This window comes from Pongo pygmaeus, chromosome 19, assembly GCF_028885625.2.
Source record: "Pongo pygmaeus isolate AG05252 chromosome 19, NHGRI_mPonPyg2-v2.0_pri, whole genome shotgun sequence".
NCBI classification, from domain to species: domain Eukaryota; kingdom Metazoa; phylum Chordata; class Mammalia; order Primates; family Hominidae; genus Pongo; species Pongo pygmaeus.
The window spans coordinates 47,225,444-47,245,214 of NC_072392.2; the positions used below are offsets into that span (position 1 = coordinate 47,225,444).

Genomic DNA, 19,771 nt, shown 5'->3' on the forward strand with positions numbered 1-19,771 from the left:
TTGTAACTTCACTTTAGTCTCTGATTGGTTGCTTTCTGATTGCTTTCTGCAACCAATCAGATGTTTGCATAGGGTGTAACTTTGTAACTTCACTTTGGCCTCTGATTGGTTCCCTCCTGCAACCAATCAAACTGACTGTGGGCCACTACTTCATTTACATAGGGTGTACACCAAGTAACCAATGGGAAACCTCTAGATGGTATTTAAACCCCAGAAAATTCTGCAACCAGGTTCTTGATTACCTATGCTTGGGCCTGCTCCCATCCCGTGGAGTGTACTTTTGTTTTCAATAAATCTCTAGGCGCGGTGGCTCACGCCTGTAATCCCAGCACTTGGGAGGCCAAGGTGGGCGGATCACGAGGTCAGGAGATCGAGATCACCCTGGCTAACATGGTGAAACCCCCTCTCTACTAAAAATACAAAAATTAGCCGGGCGAGGTGGCGCATGCCTGTAGCCCCAGCTACTCGGGAGGCTGAGGCAGGAGAATGGCGTGAACCCGGGAGGCGGAGCTTGCGGTGAGCCAAGATAGCGCCACTGCAGTTCAGCCTGGGTGACAGAGCAAGACTAAGTCTCAAAAAATAAAATAAAATAAATCTCTGTTTTTGTTGCTTCATTCTTTCCTTGTTTTGTTTGTGCATTTTGTCCAATTTTTGTTCAAAACGCTAAGAACCTGGACACCCTCCACTGGTGACACCACCACAAAAGTCTGTCAGAGGAAGCCGAACGGCTTCGAGAAGGCTTCTTGGCGCACGGTGTAAGGGGCACAGTCACACTGAACAGCTTTTAGGACCAACAACCCTGATCTAGTAGAGTTTGCTGCCACATGGTACAGTGAAAGCTGCACAACTTGGGATCCACCCTACATGACCCTGGGCACATCACGGAACACCTCTGAACCTCAGTTGTCTTCTGTAAATCAGGAATGGCGATGGAATCTTACAGGATCACTGTGCTGATTAAATGAGGTATTTCACGTTAGCATCTAACACACAGTAGGACCTCAATGAATAAACCCCGGCCAGAAGATGTGATGCCCGGCCCAGGAGGCAACTGCCTGTCTGGGCCCTGCCACAGCCTTCCTGGGAGCAAGAACGCCAGGCCTCACTTCTGAGCGTTGCTTGTGCTGGGTCTGGGGCCCAGCATAATGACGGTGTGTGATAAAGACATGCTGGCACCTTTTGTTAAATCATCAGATAGAAGAGCTTTGGCCTGGTTCAGAGTTGACCCTAGACTGAGGAGCAGCTCTCTGTAAATCACTTACTGGGGCCACTTCACCTCTGAGGAGGTAGGTACTTCTCAGGTGGCACCGCTTCTACCTGACCCATTGGAGATGTCAACCTGTTCCTAAGGTTCTTTGGTGTGCTCCTCAGCCAGGGCTGGCAGGGCACCCTATTAAAGGACCCTGCAGTCCTGAGACTACAAGAAGGGCAACAGAAACAGGCTGTGAAAAGCCTCCTGGAGTCTCAGACAGCTGAAGAAGCTGCTCAGCGACAGGCCTGGATGTGCCTGCCCAGACGTGTGCAGCCGTCTGCTGCTACCAGTGAGCTGGCAGCCCTCCTGGGGGTCCATCCCCACCCGGAGACCCCTGGGCTAAAAATAGATGGCAATATTATAATGAGCCTGGTTCCTGCCTGTGCTGTGATAGGCTGAGCACCAGATGGACCAATAACACGTGCACCAGCGAGCTGTGCACGCCAACAGCAGAGACTGTGGAGACTGAGGTTGTGTAATGAGAATCCCCCCAGGGTTCCCAGGGCCCCTTCCACCCACATGTCATTATTCTGGTCATACGGCTCCCAGCCTATCAGATCTTGTGCCCTAAGCAAGCTTTTCATCTCCAAGCCTGAAGCTGCATCCCAGTAGAAACAAAAGGAAACCAGCATCACTGAGCAGCCATTAGGCTCCAGAGACCGAGCTGGGCATTCACATATTATCCCACCTGTGCTTCATGACAGCTCTTCAGGGCAGTGATCATTATCCCCATTTTACTGATGGGGAAACAGAGGCTCAAAGAGTAGCGCATCAGAAGTCCTCCAGCCAGAGGGCAGGGCAGGGCAGGGCAGGGCAGGGCAGGGCAGGGCAGGGCAGGGCAGGGCCGGGCCCCCCGCCCTGCCTGCCTTTGCATCCACACACTTGATTCCATTTATCCTTGATGCTTCCCACACTTTGTGGATTTTCAAACCTCATGGTGACAAGGAGAGCACATTTTATAGGGACATGTGACTAATTATGACTCCTTAGTATGCCGCCTAATGCAGTAACTTCCACGTCCATCCACTTAACACCCTCACAGGACACTGCAGGTTAGTGCGGGGACACCTAAGAGAAACAAGGCAGGAGGGAGACCAGAAGAGAACTGGGGCTCTCAGAGGACAATGTGCCTGGTCTGTTCTTTCACCTAGCCAGGAAGAACTGCAAACTTTTCACCTTCCTGGCCACACGGGTAGGGAGAGTTCCCCCTTGCTGGGAATGCCTGCCCTGTGGCTCATGTGAGAGCTCAGCAACTTGGGAATGGTATTTCTTTTGGATTTCACCCCAGCCCGATGAGCTGAGCCTCTTTTCCCCTTTCTGTAGGTGAAGGGCCTTGCCTGGGGCCATGTGGGAGTTCACAGCCGGGTCCAGACATGATTCTGTTTCCCCAACACCCACCTTCCCCCTACAGCCACGTCCTGGGGAGGCTATGGCCCACCGGCTCCCAGAGGCAGGCAGAGGGCCCAGTGCAGATCAGTGTCCTTGCTCCTCAGGTGTCCGACGTGGCCTCTGGACACTGACACGAGGACACAGAGGCCGAGTGTGTGCCGGGCACCGCCCCACTAACACCTGGCTCATGACATGCAGGTGGAACCACCGGGCCCTCTCACCCAACGTCTACAGCAGTGTCCTGATACTCCCAGCAGCTGGCCCAAGCCCCTGACTGGGTGGAGAGAGCAGCCTCAAATGGCTTGGCTCACGCATAGGCAGGGCAGAAGCAGGGGCACCAGGGTCCCACCCTCCAAAGAAGACCACCACCTCCTCGGGCAGGCTTTCAGCCTTGGACTAAGCAGAGTCCACATCTGCCCAGCCCTTCAGCAAGCTCCTCGCCTGTCTCACACACCCCATCCCTCACAACAGCCCCATGCGAGCTGCCTGGGGTGGACAGAGATCTGGGATTCATCAGCTCCGTCTGACACCTGGGGAAGATGAGGCTCAGAGTCGGAGGGTGGCTGCCCTGGAACCTCGCAGTTCACAGAGGGCCTGCGGGGACCTGACACCCAGCTGACACACCACGCCCTCACCTGCCTGGCCACACATGCACACACACTCTCTCCAGCTTTTTCTCTTAAAAATGGCTGCTCCCAACATTAATACTTTTTCATTCAACCCACAGTTGTTTGTCCAAGGCAATCGGAAATTTTAATTATAACTTTAAAACCATTTCTAGTAGTTTGCCCCCTAAATTCAAATATAATAAAGACAGTTTACTGCACACCTTGGTTAGCCCAGGACAGTACTGGTTTATGCCTGTCCCAAGATCCCCTTGGTTTGGTATTTGCCATGGTCACCCTTGCTCCTCTCTGAGGGTCGAAGTCCCCAGCCCCAGCTCTTGTTTCCCTGGCCCTCTGGGGAAGGGTCTGGTGGAAGCCCTTGCTCCTTCTCCCACCGGCCTGGAGGGGAGATGCTGGAAGGTGCCAGAACGCAGCCTCTTCTCTCTCCTTGAGCCACCATTCATGGGCTGGGAGAACTCGGAGTCAAGCATATTAGGACTCTTCTTGGCCAATTTCCCTTTTGTATGTTTTTTAGATAGAGTTGCAGAGGAAAAGGAAGAACTTGGCCATAATAAAAACATTGCCCTCATAAGGTTTCCAGATGGCCTGGGGGTCACAGACTTCTGGAGGCGGTGGGTTCCTCTCCGGCCAGGCTGCCTGCAGGTCAGAATCACGCAGAGCCCCCTGTTGAGCACACTTCCAAGTAGACTGGGGGTCATGGGAGAGGACACCATCACCCCACCTCACCGCACTATGCTCGTCAGGATGCCCAGAGAGCTGCCCGCTCACCCCAGCTGCATGGTCTGCATCCTCACCACAGAGGCGCCCACCCAAGCCTGGCTCTGGAGGGCTGGCAGGAGTGGTGGGGCAGGGACAGGGCCTCCCCAGAGCTCATGTTTCTAGGTGGCCAGGGTCAGCAAGTAAGGTCTATGCCCAGGGCAGCTTCCAAGACTGCCTCTCAGAGCCCCGGTTTCCTGCCCATTCCCGCCTGCTGTGTGAAAAAGGAGTCCACACACGGCCGTCCAGTCACCACCCAGAGACCCTAGCATCAGTGACATGTCCAGGCCTGGAGCTTGGCCTGGTGTTCCCAGGGTTTGCACGGAAAGGCTGTGTCTGTTCTTTTGGGGGCTTTTGGGGAAGGGACAGTGTGGCATCCTCAGGAGGCAGCACCGGGCATCATCTCTGGCACAGTCTGACTTGCCAGGGCTCCGTCCCTCAAGACCCAGAACCAGCCCTGAGCTCACAGCTCCCTGTACCACGGGGCACAGGGCCGGCCACCGTAGGCCCACAGGCTTGGCTGGTACATGGCCACACCACCCCAGGCTTTCTTCTACCTGCCAGGGGACCCCGGGGTGAAGGGAGACAGCGGATGCAGCGTGTTCCTCCACAAGCCCCAGGAGGCCCCTGGGGGTGGGCCTGGGTGAGGGCTCAGCTCTGGGGCCTAGCAGTCTGGGTTTCGGGCCCTGCTGCCCAGCCACTTACAAGCCATGTGACCTTGGACAAGCGACCACCTTTGTGAGCCCCTGGCTCCTCACCTACAGAATGGGGCCCGTCAACTCCACCTCAGTGGCAGCTCTAGGGGGCCACACGTGACAATTTACACTGGAGAGCTGGTCACAGTAGGAGCCTTAAATTCTGACCTGGCCTCATGAGGGGCTACAGGCAACAGAGGCTGAGCTATTCCTACAGCCATGTGTCCCCGGCTGGTCAGCCAGCAATGTCCTGGACAGACGAGCAGCCAGGAGGGACGCCCACCCTCCTCAGAGAAGCCAACCTGGGGAATTACCTGAGGCCAGGGCGTTCTGGAGACAGCTGGAGAACAGGATCCAGCCAGCCACTCTGGCAGGGTAGGTCTGCACCCCCTGCACCCCTACCTCACTGTCCCGCTGTCCCACCCTGTCCCCAGCAGGGAGTGGGAACCTAGAGGCACACAGCCTGCTGTGGGGCCCTCTCCAGTCTTGAGAGCCGTGTTTGCCTGCCAGCAGGCCCCAAGTCACCCCTTCTTTTGTAGGAAGTTGGCAAGGGATGAATTCAGGGCTGCTGAAAAGGCCAAGTATCAATACACGTGGAGGCCGTCCCAGCCTCAGAGTGGCCAACATTGCCACACTGTCCACACTCTCAGAGCGGATGCAGCATCTGGTCCTCTCCCTCCCCACCTCCGCAATGGGGAGCCACCTCACAGGCACACACCAGCACCCTGCGTTTCCCTGAGCTGACACACAGAGTACATGGACCCCAAGTGACCACATGTCCACCTTCCTGTGAGAGCGAGGACCCTAAGTGGGTAGCTATGGGGATTTACACGTCAGAACCCCAGTGATTAGCACTGTAGAGAGCACATGGCAGGTGGTTGAACCATACTGTACTGCAGTATGATGAGCTGGGAACAGCCCAGCCAAAGGACCCTGAGACCTGGGTGCCGACTCTGGTGTGGTCACTGCCTGACTGTCTGATGCTGGATCAGCTGTTTAATTTCTGGGCCTGATCTAAACACAGGGAGGGAACCACCTGCCTGGCAGGGCTGCCACAGGGAACTAGGACAATGCCTTGTGTCATGAGGGTGCGGAACACACGGCAAAAGGAGGCGCAGGGCAGCATTAAGGACAAGCTCTGGAGTAGACGGCCAGGCCCGAGCCCTGCTCCACCATTCACCATTCATGAGCTCTGCAGCTTCAGGGTTACTGAACTGCTCAGTGCCTTAGTTCCCCCATCTATAAAATGGAGTTAACTGTGATTAGGACTAAATGAGCTGCTACACATCCTAAGCGCTTTATGGTCTTAGCACACACAGAAAGCGCTCAAAAAAAACAAAAACAAAAACAAAAACACAAACAAAAACAACAACAAAAACAAAAACCCTTTGGAGTGCAGTGGTGCAATCACAGTTCACTGCAGCTTCAAACTCCCAGGACTCAAGTAATCCTCCCAGCTCAGCCTCCCAAGCAGCTAGGACTACAGGTACACACCACCACTCCCCAAAACTGAACTACTATTGTCGTCATCGTGTTGAAGGAAAACAATCTGGGGTGCCTCCTGGCTCCCATCCAGCCCCTGGGACCTCTCCCTGTACCCACCGTGGCTCACTGGGCTGCAGCTCGGCTGGGTTTTTTTGGCTTCAGGAAGCCAGACCTGCAGGTTCCAGAGCCTGCCCTCCAAACATCAGTGCCTCTTTCTCCCCACCAGGGTCCACTCCTGCCCACTCTTATGGAAGGTCGTCCTGCACACGAGTCACACCCTTTAATAAGTGTTAAGATGAGATGCTGCCTGGGGAAGGGAGTCCAAGAAGCTCCGAGGTTCCAGCTCATCCACCCCCAGCCCTGGCAACGGCCTCACTCCCCAGGCACTAACTCAGGGCCAAAGAACAGCTCTGTGGGGACAAGGCAGGGTAAAAATAGCTTGGGCGGGCACATGCCCACTTCCCTCACAGCGAGGCACCGGCAGGCACACGTGCAGCGCTGCCGCTGGGAAGGTGTGCATGTGTGCGGTGGGGGTGGACACACACTAAGCCTAGTGTGGGGGAGTCCAGCGGCTGCCCGGGCTAGGCCTGTGAAGAATCTCTCACCCCACTCCCAGCCAACCAACAGCTCCGGAACGAGATGGGCCGGGTCAAGGTCTCACGGGGTCCTTCCCATGGGCAGCAGGAAATTCAGCTTACTGAGCTAACTCACAGGTGCCAATGCCCCCAGGTCCACAGGGAAGGGATGTGATTGCTGGGGCTGGGGTCTTCTATACCCCACAGTGGCTTGGCTGCTCTCATCATGAAAAGGTGGTGGCCGCAGAGACTGGTACGCAGTCTTGGCTGTAACGGACTCCTGCTGCAGCTGCCAACCCTGGCTCTGGGTCAGGCCTTGCTCTGCAGATGCGAGGCTGGGTACTTATCAGTTGCTGATAAGAGGTTTTGGTTCAATAGAGAGTTGCCCAGGCACCAGCCAAGGCAAGGGTGGGATAAAGAGGGTTCAAGCATCCACCCAGAGGCAGTGCCTCGGCCTTGCCTTCTGAACAACAAGCAACCTCAGCTCAGACACGAGGCCTTGGCTCACCCCAACACAGCCAGGGGTAAGCATGGGAGCACCAGGTCGCCAGGTCACAAAGGATTATCCCACACCTCAGCCAGCCCCGGGGACTGACCACATACTGTGAGATCAGAGCTCTGCAGCCCAGAGCTTCCCGCTCTGATCAGGAAGAAATGCTGCGCTGCTACGTTCCATCCCCAGAGTGGCTCAGAAGCCCCGGGGTGTCAGGGAGGGACCCAGTGCCCCATTCCTCCAGCTAAACTCCCTCCCAGGGGATGGCAGCCAAGACAGGGCAGCTTCCAGACTCTCCTCTCCCAGCCAGGGGCCCCAGGATCCACCTCCTGAAACTCACCCCAGAAAGGGTGTGGCCAGGAGCTCAAGACCACCCCTCAGCAGGGCTCACTGCTCCCGCCCTGGAGCTTCTAGGAGTGGATCTTGTGTAGACACCTGGCTGCTGCGCTCCACTTCCATCCTAAGGTGGGCCTGCATGCCCCAGGAGCGGGGGCAACTGGGACAACTGGGGTTCCCCAGGTGCTCATTCATTTCACAAGAGAAGCAAGCAGGCTTTGATTCTTGCATTACCCCCACAGGGAGGTAATAAAGCACCCTATTTTACAGATTTTTTGTAGAGACAGGGTTTCACCATGTTTCCTGTGCTGGTTTCAAACTCCTGGGCTTGAAGATGGGGAGACTGAGGCTCTTGGGCAGATTTGGTTCAGTTCTGGATCTGGCACACATTGGCTGTGGAACCTCAGGTTGGTGCTGAACAGAAGAGAAAGCGAAAGCCATGCTTATGTTTCTCCAGAACTCATGACATTTACATAAAGCAAAGGCGTTCACTCAACAAGTTCTGCTGCTGCACAAACATCACTGAGGAAGGGCTGCTGAAGCCCACACTGCCTTTCTTTCAGTGTTTTCATCACAACTCTTGAGCTGTCTCTCTCTCCGATCTCACAACCTCACCCCAACACACACACTGCTGATAAGGCAGCGTCAGAGGAGCCCACAGAGAGGAAGCGGGGTGTGTGCTGAGGCTCCCAGACTCAGAAATTAGAGATGTCAGATAGCCTCCTGGGAGCTCAACTAAAAGAGAGATGCACACATTTCCTGAGGTTGAGCAGAGGGACTGAAGTACTAAGGGATCTAAAGACAGAGCCTGTCCTCAGGGAGGGGCTAAGCGAGTGGTCTTCTGGGAAGCACCAAGAGGGAAGGTCTGAGGCCGACCCGGGCCGCGTCCACCCAGGCACTGGCCAGAGGTGTCAGGTCTGGCTGGCCAGCACATCCAGCCTGCCCCAAAGGCGGTGGGGCCTGGCTCAACATTCCACAAGTGTCCAGCCTTTGGCCCCTGTGTCCAAGTTCACGTAGCACCCACTCCCAGGAGCCTGCTGACAGACAGAGAGAAGGGCTGCCCAAGCTCATGTGAGTACATTTCTCACCACAAGGGGATCCACTGGCTCTGCACGTCCATTTAGGGACAATCAGTGAGCATGAGCGAACTCAAGTTGTGGGGTGTGGGAAAAGCCAGTAAGATCCAGTTTTCAAGCCCATTAGGATGCAGACCAGACCCTGGACCATGGTGTGATCCCACTGGAAACATCCCGAACAGCTGGGCCATCCACTGTGGAGAGACGCTCTCACTCCTCTCTCCCCACTGTGCCACTTCCGTTCCAATAACAAGTGAGCATGTCAAAGGTTGGGAGTTAAAAACGGGCCGGGCGCAGTGGCTCACACCTGTAATCCCAGCATTTTGGGAGGCTGAAGTGGCTGGATCACTTGAGCCCAGGAGTTTGAAACCGTCATAGGAAATATGGTAAAACCCTATCTCTACAAAAAATACAAAAAGTTAGCCAGGTGTGGTGGCACATGCCTGTTGTCCCAACTACTTGAGAGGCTGAGGATAGAGAATCACCTGAGCCCAGGAAGTCGAGGCTGTGATGGTGCCACTGCACTCCAGCCTGGGCAACGGGAGTGAGATCCTGTCTAAAAATAAATTAGTTAAAATAAAAATAAAATAAAATAAAATAAAATAAAACAAAACATATTACTAAAAATCTAAGCCAGGCATGGCAGTGCATGGCTGTAACCCCAACTATTTGGGAGGCTGAGGCAGGAGGACTGCTTGAACCTAGGAGTTCAAGGCCTACCTGGGCAACATGGTGAGACCCCATATCTTAAAAAATAATAATAATAATAGATGACAGAAACGAAGGAATAAAAAAAATGCTTGAATCATCCAAAAGGACAGATGACTGATAGCCAGAATACATAAGGAACTCAAACAACTCAATAGCAAAAAAACAAATAATTCAATTTAAAAATGGGCAAAAGATCTGAATAGGTGTTTCTCCAAAGACAACACACAAATGGCCAAGAGGTATATGAAAAAATGTTCAACATCACTAATCATCAGGGAAACACAAATCGAAACCACAATGAGATATCACCTTACCCTAGTAAGAATGGCTATCATCAAAGAGACAGAAAATAACAAATGCTGGCAAGGATGTGGAGAAAAGGGAACTCTTATACACTGTTAATGGGACTGTAATTTTTTTTTTCTTTTTTTGAGACGGAGTCTCACCCTGTCGCCCAGGCTGGAGTGCAATAGCATGATCTTGGCTCACTGCAACCTCCACCTCGCGGAATCAAGCGATTCTCCTGCTTCAGCCTCCCGAGTAGCTGGGATTACAGGCATACGCCACCACGCCTGGCTAATTTTTTGTATCTTTAGTAGAGAAAAGGTTTCACCATATTGGCCAGACTGGTCTCAAACTCCTGACCTCATGATCCGCCCACGTCGGCATCCCACAGTGCTGGGATTACAGCTGTGAGCCACCGTCCCCGGTCGGGACTGTAATTATTAATAGAACAATCATTATGGACAATGGTATGGAGGTTCCTCAAAGAATTTAAAACTATCATATGATCCAACAATTCCTCTACTAGGTATACAAACAAAAGAAATCAGTATGTCAAAGAGAGATCTGCATTCCCACATTTATTGCAGCACAATTCACAATAGCCAAAATATGGAGTCAACTAAGTATCCATCAACAGATGAATGCATTTTTAAAATGGGGTGTATATATACACCATTGAATAGTATTCAGCCATAAAAAAGAATAAAATCCTGTCATTTGTGACATGGATGAACCTAGAGAACATTATGTTAAGTGAAATAAGCCAAGTAGAGAAGGACAAACAGTATGATCTCACTCCTATGTAGAATCTAAAGAAGTTATCCTATAGAAGTAGAAAGTAGAATGGTAGTTACCAGAGGCTGGAGAGGGTAGGAGAAGGGAGGATGGGGAAAGGTTGGTCAACAGGCACGAAGCTATAGTCAGATGGGAGGACTAAGTCCTGGTGTTCTATTGCACAGTAAGGTTACTACAATTGACAACAATGTGTATTTAAAAATAGCTAGAAGATAGCATTTTGAATGTTCTCACCACAAAGAAATGACAAGTGTTTGAAGTGATGGTTATGCTAATGACCCTGATTTGATCATTCCACAATACATATGCATATCAAAACATCATACTGTACTCTCTAAATATGTACAACTGTATGTCAATTAAAAACTTAAAGATTATGTAGGATTAAAACTCTACCACATCAGTAATACTTTTAAAGAAAACTGAGTAAACAATCCTATTAAAAGATCAATATTGTCAGAGTAAATTAAAAACAACTACATACCACTTACAAGAAACACAACTGAAATTTAACAAGATGTAACACTTTTATATCTATGCATCTAACAGTCTCAAAACATAAAGCAAAACTTAACAGAATGGGAATTGGGAGCTGTTAATTCACCTCTCTCAGAAACTGATGGAACATGCTGAACGTGGCTCACACCTGTAATGCCAGCACTTTGGGAGGCCAAAGCAGGTGGCCAGGAGCTCCAGGCCAGCCTGGGAAACATAATGAGACTCCATCTCTACAAAAAAAAAAAAAAAAAGTAAAAAAAAATAGCCAGCTACCAATGACTTTCTTCACAGAATTGGAAAAAACTACTTTAAAGTTCATACGGAACCAAAAAAGAGCCCACATCGCCAAGTCAATCCTAAGCCAAAAGAACAAAGCTGGAGGCATCATGCTACCTGACTTCAAACTATACTACAAGGCTACAGTAACCAAAACAGCATGGTACTGGTACCAAAACAGAGACATAGATCAATGGAACAGAACAGAGCTCTCAGAAATAACACCGCATATCTACAACTATCTGATCTTTGACAAACCTGAGAAAAACAAGCAATGGGGAAAGGATTCCCTATTTAATAAATGGTGCTGGGAAAACTGGCTAGCCATATGCAGAAAGCTGAAACTGGATCCCACCTTATACAAAAATTAATTCAAGATGCATTAAAGACTTAAACGTTAGACCTAAAACCATAAAAACCCTAGAAGAAAACCTAGGCATTACCATTCAGGACATAGGCATAGGCAAGGACTTCATGTCTAAAACACCAAAAGCAATGGCAACAAAAGCCAAAATTGACAAATGGGATCTAATTAAACTAAAGAGCTTCTGCACAGCAAAAGAAACTACCATCAGAGTGAACAGGCAACCTACAAAATGGCAGAAAATTTTCGCAACCTACTCATCTGACAAAGGGCTAATATCCAGAATCTACAATGAACTCAAACAAATGTACAAGAAAAAAACAAACAACCCTATCAAAAAGTGGGCAAAGGATATGAAGAGATACTTCTCAAAAGAAGACATTTATGCTGCCAAAAGACACATGAAAAAACGCTCATCATCACTGGCCATCAGAGAAATGCAAATCAAAACCACAATGAGATAGCATCTCATACCAGTTAGAATGGCAATCATTAAAAAGTCAGGAAACAACAGGTGCTGGAGAGGATGTGGAGAAATAGGAACACTTTTACACTGTTGGTGGGACTGTAAACTAGTTCAACCCTTGTGGAAGTCAGTGTGGCGATTCCTCAGAGATCTAGAACTAGAAATTCCATTTGACCCAGCCATCCCATTACTGGGTATATACCCAAAGGACTATAAATCATGCTGCTATAAAGACACATGCACACATATGTTTACTGTGGCATTATTCACAATAGCAAAGACTTGGAACCAAGCCAAATGTCCAACAATGATAGACTGGATTAAGAAAATGTGGCACATATACACCATGGAATACTATGCAGCCATAAAAAATGATGAGTTCATGTCCTTTGCAGGGACATGGATGAAACTGGAAATCATCATTCTCAGTAAACTATTCCAAGGACAAAAAACCAAACACCACATGTTCTCACTCATAGGTGGGAATTGAACAATCAGAACACATGGACACAGGAAGGGGAACATCACACTCTGGGAACTGTTGTGGGGTGGGGGGAGCGGGGAGGGATAGCATCAGGAGATATACCTAATGCTAAATGACGAGTTAATGGGTGCAGCACGCCAGCATGGCACATGTATACGTATGTAACTAACCTGCACATTGTGCACATGTACCCTAAAATTTAAAGTATTAAAAAAAAAAAAAATAGCCAGGTGGTGCATGCCTGTAATCCCAGCTACTCGGGAGGCTGAAGCCAAAGGATTGCTTGAGGCCACAAGTTCGAGGATACAGTGAGCTATGATTGCACCTGGGTGACAGAGCTCAAGATTCTGTCTTTAATAATAGTAATAATAATATTATTAATATATATAATTATTATATATTATAATAATTATTATAATTATTGATGGAATAAGCAAACAAGAGAATTAGAGAGGACACAGAAGACCAGAACAACACAAACTCCAGACTGATACATACAGAACACTACACTCAACAACTGCAGAATAACACCAGTAGATTAAAGGCTAATGAAAAACTAGATACTTGCACAATACCAAAGAATCACGCTACAGATTGCTGTAAAACACCAAAGCACCCCACATACCTCTACCAGGGAGAACATAGACTACTGTCCCTTTAATGCAGAGATCAAATTTAGCATCACTAATTGGAAAGAACCAGGCGCTGGCCTCCCAACGCGATGCCTAAGAGGTACACAGCATCACCTATAATGAGGGCTTAACGAAGTATTTAACTCAATTCGAATCAAGCCTTAGGATCTAACTTCTACCAAATGGAAAAACGTGATAGAAGAAGTTACACATCACCACAGGGAAGATGCATTTCTAAAGGTTGAGGCAGGCTGGAAGAAAAGGCATTTCTAACAAGTTCTCGGGTGATGCAGATGCCACTCGTCCCAGGACCACACTTTGCAAACCACTGTTCTAGATTAACTGAGAGACATAGAAACCGAATATTATCCTTGATTAGATCACAGATCAAACAAACAAACCACCACCAGCTGTAAAAGACCTTTTGAGGATAAACAAGGAAGATGGAATCTGGAGTAGACATTGGGTGATATTAGGGAATTATGCTTAATTTTGTCAGGTGTGTTAATGGCATATCGTTGTGAAGGAAAATGTCCTTAGTTTTAATAATATTTAGTCTAATTTCTTTTCAAATGGCTAATTTGAAAAGAAACTTGGTTCATTTGAAAGTTACAGGCCAGGCACGGTGGCTCACACCTGTAATCCCAGCACTTTGGGAGGCCGAGGTGAGTGCCTATCATGAGGTCAGGAGTTCGAGACCATCCTGGCCAACATGGTGAAACCCTGTCTCTACTAAAAATACAAAAAAATTAGCTGGGCGTGGTGGCGGGCACCTGTAATCGCAGCACTTTGAGAGGCCAACGCGAGCAGATCATGAGGTCAGGAGTTCAAGACCATCCTGGCTAACACAGTGAAACCCCATCTCTACTAAAAATACAAAAAAATTAGCCGGGTGTGGTGGTGGGTGCCTGTAGTTCCAGCTACTCGGGAGGCTGTGGCAGGGGAATGGCGTGAACCCAGGAGGCGGAGCTTGCAGTGAGCCGAGGTCGCGCCACCGCACTCCAGCCTGGGTGACAGAGCGAGACAACGTCTCAAAAAAAAAAGTAGTAGTAGTAAACATTATATGGAAACATGAAAAAATAGCCTGCCCCAAATTTGCTGAACTAGTGAAGGAAAAGTGTTATTGCCTGTCTTTTGGATAAAAGGTATTTTAACTAGGATGGGATGATATCTCATTATAGTTTTCATTTGCATTTCTCTGATGATCAATGATGTTGAGCACCTTTCATATATGCCTGTTTGCCATTTATATAAATTACATATAATAGAAATGTCTATCCAGATCTTTTGCTGATTTTTTGATGGGTTTATTAGCCTTTTCCTGGCAGGTCCGGCTCTACTTAAAAGGATATGAAAAAGTGAAGCCATCCTTAAAGAATACTATCCCAGAGGGTAGAGTCCACAGAAACTGGAGCCCGAACGGACCAACATGAGCTTCAAGGATGAAATGAGAACAGAACGATGAGCAGTCTTGGTTTCAAATGATCAGATCAAGCGGCAATGGATGGCTGAGGTCATAAGAATGATCCGGCCTCTAAAAGACCATTCACAGTCGTAACAGTCCTAGAAATGTTTCCAAATAGAGCAGGTGGTCAAGAGCCATCCCCAGGGGGTCCCTCACCCATGGGCCTTTGCCTGAAAGCAGAACTGCCTCCCCTCTACTCTGCCACGCTTTGCCCACCCTCCTCTTCCTCTTCCCCCTTCCCTTGAAGGAGGTTCCCAAGACCCTTTTCTGCTATGGGCTGAATCCTGTTCCCTCTAAAATTCATATATTGAAGTCCTAATCCCTAGTACTTCAGAATGTGACTGTATTTGTAGATAGAGTCTTTAAAGAGGTAATTCAGGCTGGGCTGAACTGTAGGCTCACACCCACAATCCCAGCACTTTGGGAGGTCGAGGTGGGTGGATCACTTGAGGTCAGGAGTTCGAGACTAGCCTGACCAACATGTTGAAATCCAGCCTCTACTAAAAATACAAAAATTAGCCGGGCGTGGTGGCACATGCCTGTAGTCCCAGCTACTTGGGAGGCTAAGGCAGGAGAATCACTTGAACCTGGGAGGTGGAGGTTGCAGTGAGCCGAGATAGTGCCACTGCACTCCAGCCTGGGCAACAGAGCAAGACTCTGTCTTAAAACAAACAACAACAAAATAATAATAATAATAATAATAATAAAGAGGTAATTCATTTAAATTGAAGTCCTAATGGGTGGGCCCTAATGCAATGTGACTGGTGTCCTTATAAGAGGAGATTAGGACACACACAAAGGAAAGACCATGTGACGACACAGGGAGAAGATGGCTGTCTGCAAGCCAAGGAGAGAGGCCTCAGAAGAAACCAAGCCTGCTGACACCTTGATGCTAGACTTCAGCCTCCAGAATTGTGATAAAACATTCTTTGGTTGTTTACGCCACGCAGTCTGTGGTCCTTTGCTATGACAGCCGTAGCAGACCAACAGACCAATATACCAATATCCCTTCTCCTCCCCAGGAAGGCTTCATGGAAACCCCAACCCAAGCTCAGTCTGGATTTTTCACCCACCTTCTCACCCTGATAACAAAAGAGAACTTTTTAAAGGTCAATTCAATTCAACCTTTATTTTTTTATTTTTTGAGATAGAGTCTTGCTCGGTCACCCAGGGTGGAGTACAGTGACACAGTCTCAGCTCACTGCAACCTCTGTCTCCTGGGTTTAAGCAATTCTCCTGCCTCAGCCTCCCAAGTAGCTGGGATTACAGGTGCCCACCAGCACGCCTGGCTAATTTTTGTATTTTTAGTAGAGATGGGGTTTCACCATATTGGCCAGGCTGGTCTTGAACTCCTGACCTCAAGTGATCCACCTGCCTCAGCTTCCCAACAGGTGTGAGCCACCTCGCCCAGCCAATTCAACCCTTAAAGAGAACTACAGATGGTCCTCAACTCACAATGGTTTGACTTACAATTTTTTTTTCTTTTTTTTTTTTGAGACAAGGTCTCGCTCTGTCAACCAGGCCAGAGTGCGGTGGCACCATCTCAGCTCACTGCAACACCCCACTCCTGGGTTCAAGTGATTCTCCTGCCTCAGCCTCCCAAATAGCTGGGATTACAGGTGCCCACCACCACGCCTGGCTAATTTTTGTATTTTCATTACAGATGGGGTTTTGGCATGTTGTCCAGGCTAGTCTCAAACTCCTGGCCTCAAGTGATCCATCCACCTTGGCCTCCCAACGTGCTGGGATTACAGGCCACCGTGAGCCACTGTGCCCAGGCTCACTTTGATTTTTCAACTGTATGATGGTGCAAAGTGATCCACAGTCAGTAGAAGTCGTACTTCAAGTACCCATAAGAGCATTGTTTTTCACTTTCAGCATAGTACTTAATAAATTGCGCGGGCCGGGCCGGGTGCAGTGGATTATACCCAGCACTTTGGGAGGCCAAGGCGGGCGGATCACGAGGTCAGGAGATCAAGACCACGGTGAAACCCCATCTATACTAAAAATACAAAAAATTAGCCGGGCGCGGTGGCGGGTGCCTGTAGTCCCAGCTACTTGGGAGGCTGAGGCAGGAGAATGGCGTGAACCCAGAAGGTGGAGCTTGCGGTGAGCCGAGATCGCACCACTGCACTCCATCCTGGGCGACAGAGCGAGACTCCATCTCAAAGAAAAACCAAACCAAACCAAATCAAACAAAACAACAACAACAAAAAATAAATTGCGTGGGACATAAAACACTTTATTGTAAAACAAGCTCTGTGTTAGATGATTTTGCCCAACTGTAGGCTAAAGTAAGTGTTTGGGCACATTTAAGGTAGCCTAGGCTAAGCTATGGTGTTTGGTAGGTGAGATGTATTAAACGCATTTTTTTCTTTTATTTTTTTTTAACTTATGATACTTCCAATATACAATGGGTTTATCGGGACGTAACCCCATCAAGGAGCATCTGTAACTGGATTTCCAGAACCTACTCAAGAGACTCAGGGATTTATTTTTGGTCTGTCCTAAAAAAAAAAAAAAAGTTGTATTCTCTTTTTCATGATTAGTTTGAAATACTGCTACTTCTTAAGAGATGATATTTTGTTGAAATCAAAGCTTGGTGAATCTATGATTATCAGGATGGCATTCTATAAACACTATATGCCAATCTAAGTAAGTTATTTCCATTTTCTTTTTTTCTTTTTTTTTTTTTTTTTTTTGAGATGGAGTCTCACTCTGTCACCAGGCTGGAGTGCAGTGGCACAATCTCGGCTCATTGCAACCTCTGCCTCCCGAGTTCAAGCGACTCTCCTGCCTCAGCCTCCTGAGTAGCTGGGACTACAGGCAGGTGCCATCACACCCAGCTAATTTTTGTATTTTTAGTAGAGACGGGGTTTCACCATGCTGGCCAGGATGGTCTCAATCTCTTGACCTCATGATCTGCCCGCCTCAGCCTCCCAAAGTGCTGGGATTACAGGCATGAGCCACCATGCCCAGCCATTTCCATTTTCTTGTGCGTTCTCTCAAGTATTCTATTTCAATTTCAGAGAAGCATATGCACAGTTCAGAGACGTTAGAATTGCAAAGGCCATTTTTGTTTGCCCAAACTGTATTTAGTATAGTTATAAGACAAATGTAAAAGGTATTTTACCTACATAGCGATTGCTTTACAAGAGAAGAAATCAGCAGTTAGCCCTGGAGCCACAGGCCCTCACACAAGGAGCCTTTTATCCTGGGTCAGGCTGTCTCTGTGACCAGCAGCACTCAGTAACTGAACAAGATATTACCAGTTTCTCCGTGCCAGACAGTATTTCTGGCTACTTGACATCTGGAGCATTTTCCTCCCTCTGTTGTGGTCAGTGTGGGAAGGAGGGCCACTACTGCCCCCGGGACACGTGGGCACGCTGCTCAGAGGGACGCCAGCTGGCCTGTGACATGGCCCAAACCCGAGCCCCACCCCCACCACGCCACAGCGGTCTAGAGCTGGTTTGTAACCAAGGTGCAGCTGAATTTAGCTCAGTGAATCATCTCCAAGGAAGACCCACAGAGAAAGTGAACTCACCTTTTAACCAAGTCCTGGATGGGGTGTGACTGTCCCAACAACGCCCTGGGTCCCAGATCTGAGTGCCCCAGTAAGCCCATTTCCTAAACAAAAAGGGTTTGAAGAGGCTATCTAGCCTACCCTCTGCCCTGCAAACAGAGCCAACGGCCTTGATTTTCAAATGAGAATGTGGACTTCGGAGGCAAACTGTTGGGGATTAAGAAAACAGAACTTAAATTGCTTCCACATCTGGAAAACAAACCCAGCAGCCAGCCCCAAGAATTCCAGGCATGCCAGCTCAAAGAGAAGCTGCAGGTCAGGGGAGGTGTTTCCTCTTAGCTTTCAGTCCCCCATCACCTACCTGAAGTCACAAAGATCTCCTGTCTACAAATAGCTGGTGGAGCCACAACTCAGAGAAAGAGAACAAAGTTGACATACGAGGGCGCCTACCACGTGGCCAGTCTGCTCTGTGCTTTACAGAGGTGGTAAACTCCCTGCAAGTAATTATCATTTTCCTCCTTATAGATGGGGAAATGTGGCTGGGTGCGGTGACTCATGCCTGTAATCCCAGCACTTTGGGAGGCCGAGGTGGGCGGATCACGAGGTCAGGAGATTGAGACCATCCTGGTCAACATGGTGAAACCCCATCTCTACTAAAAAATACAAAAATTAGCTGGACACGGTGGCACGTGCCTGTAATCCCAGCTACTTGGGAGGCTGAGGCAGGAGAATCGCTTGAACCAGGGGGTAGGAGGTTGCGGTGAGCTGAGACTGTGCCACTGTATTCCAGCCTGGCGACAGAGTGAAACTCCATCTAAAAAAAAAAAAAAAAAAAAAAAAAAGAAGAAGAAAGAAAGGAAAAAGGAAAAGAAAAAGTGGGGGAATGGTGTCCAGAGAGTCTCATCCACTTTACCCTGAAATATCCTGCAGTTTTTCTCTTTACTCCCCTTTGGACTCCCACAAAAAGTTGGAGCCATGCAAACCCAAATCAGGAGTTCCCTAATTTCAATCATCCCATCTAAATTCTCAGAAAAGATTTCCCAAATGCCTACTGGAAGCTCCAGTTCCCACGCAGCCACTGCATCTCTGGTTCCCCCAAGGAAAGCGTGGACCAGAGGTCCCAGCAACTCAAGCATCAAAAGCGAAGTAACGTGCTGCAGTTGAATGGGGTGCGTATAAAGGGCTCTCCTGGTTCTTGGAATGGGCAGCTATTTTTTGCTACAAATTATAGCTTTTCAAGATGTGGCTTTTTGAAGAGAGGGCTTAATTACTCACACAGCCAAGAGTCTGTGGGGCTTGCTTTGGGGGCTCCATACTTTACCATCATCATAAGAGGAGTGATGAGAGAAACACTTCACTCAAAGTGAAGGTTTGGGAGGGAAAGCAGTGGCTCAGGCCTGCTCTTTCTCCTCGTAGAGTTCACCAGGTAGGTCAGGCTACATTTTCAGGGGAGCACCCTCCAAAGAGCTGACATGGAACTTTCCACAGAGAGGCCACTATCCAACTCAAGGAGAGCATGCCTGGATGGAGCCGACCCATGGTCCAAAGCCAGGGTGGGTTCCCACGGGTTCCCACCCAACTCCTCCTCC

The 19,771-nt window shown here is 49.0% G+C and overlaps 1 protein-coding gene across 4 annotated transcripts in view; it reads right to left on the reverse strand.

Annotated features, from left to right (window-relative positions):
• The window catches only part of RAB11FIP4 (RAB11 family interacting protein 4), a 143,029-nt gene that overhangs the window by 17,376 nt on the left and 105,882 nt on the right, over window positions 1-19,771 (reverse strand). The gene's annotated exons all lie outside the window — the stretch shown is intronic.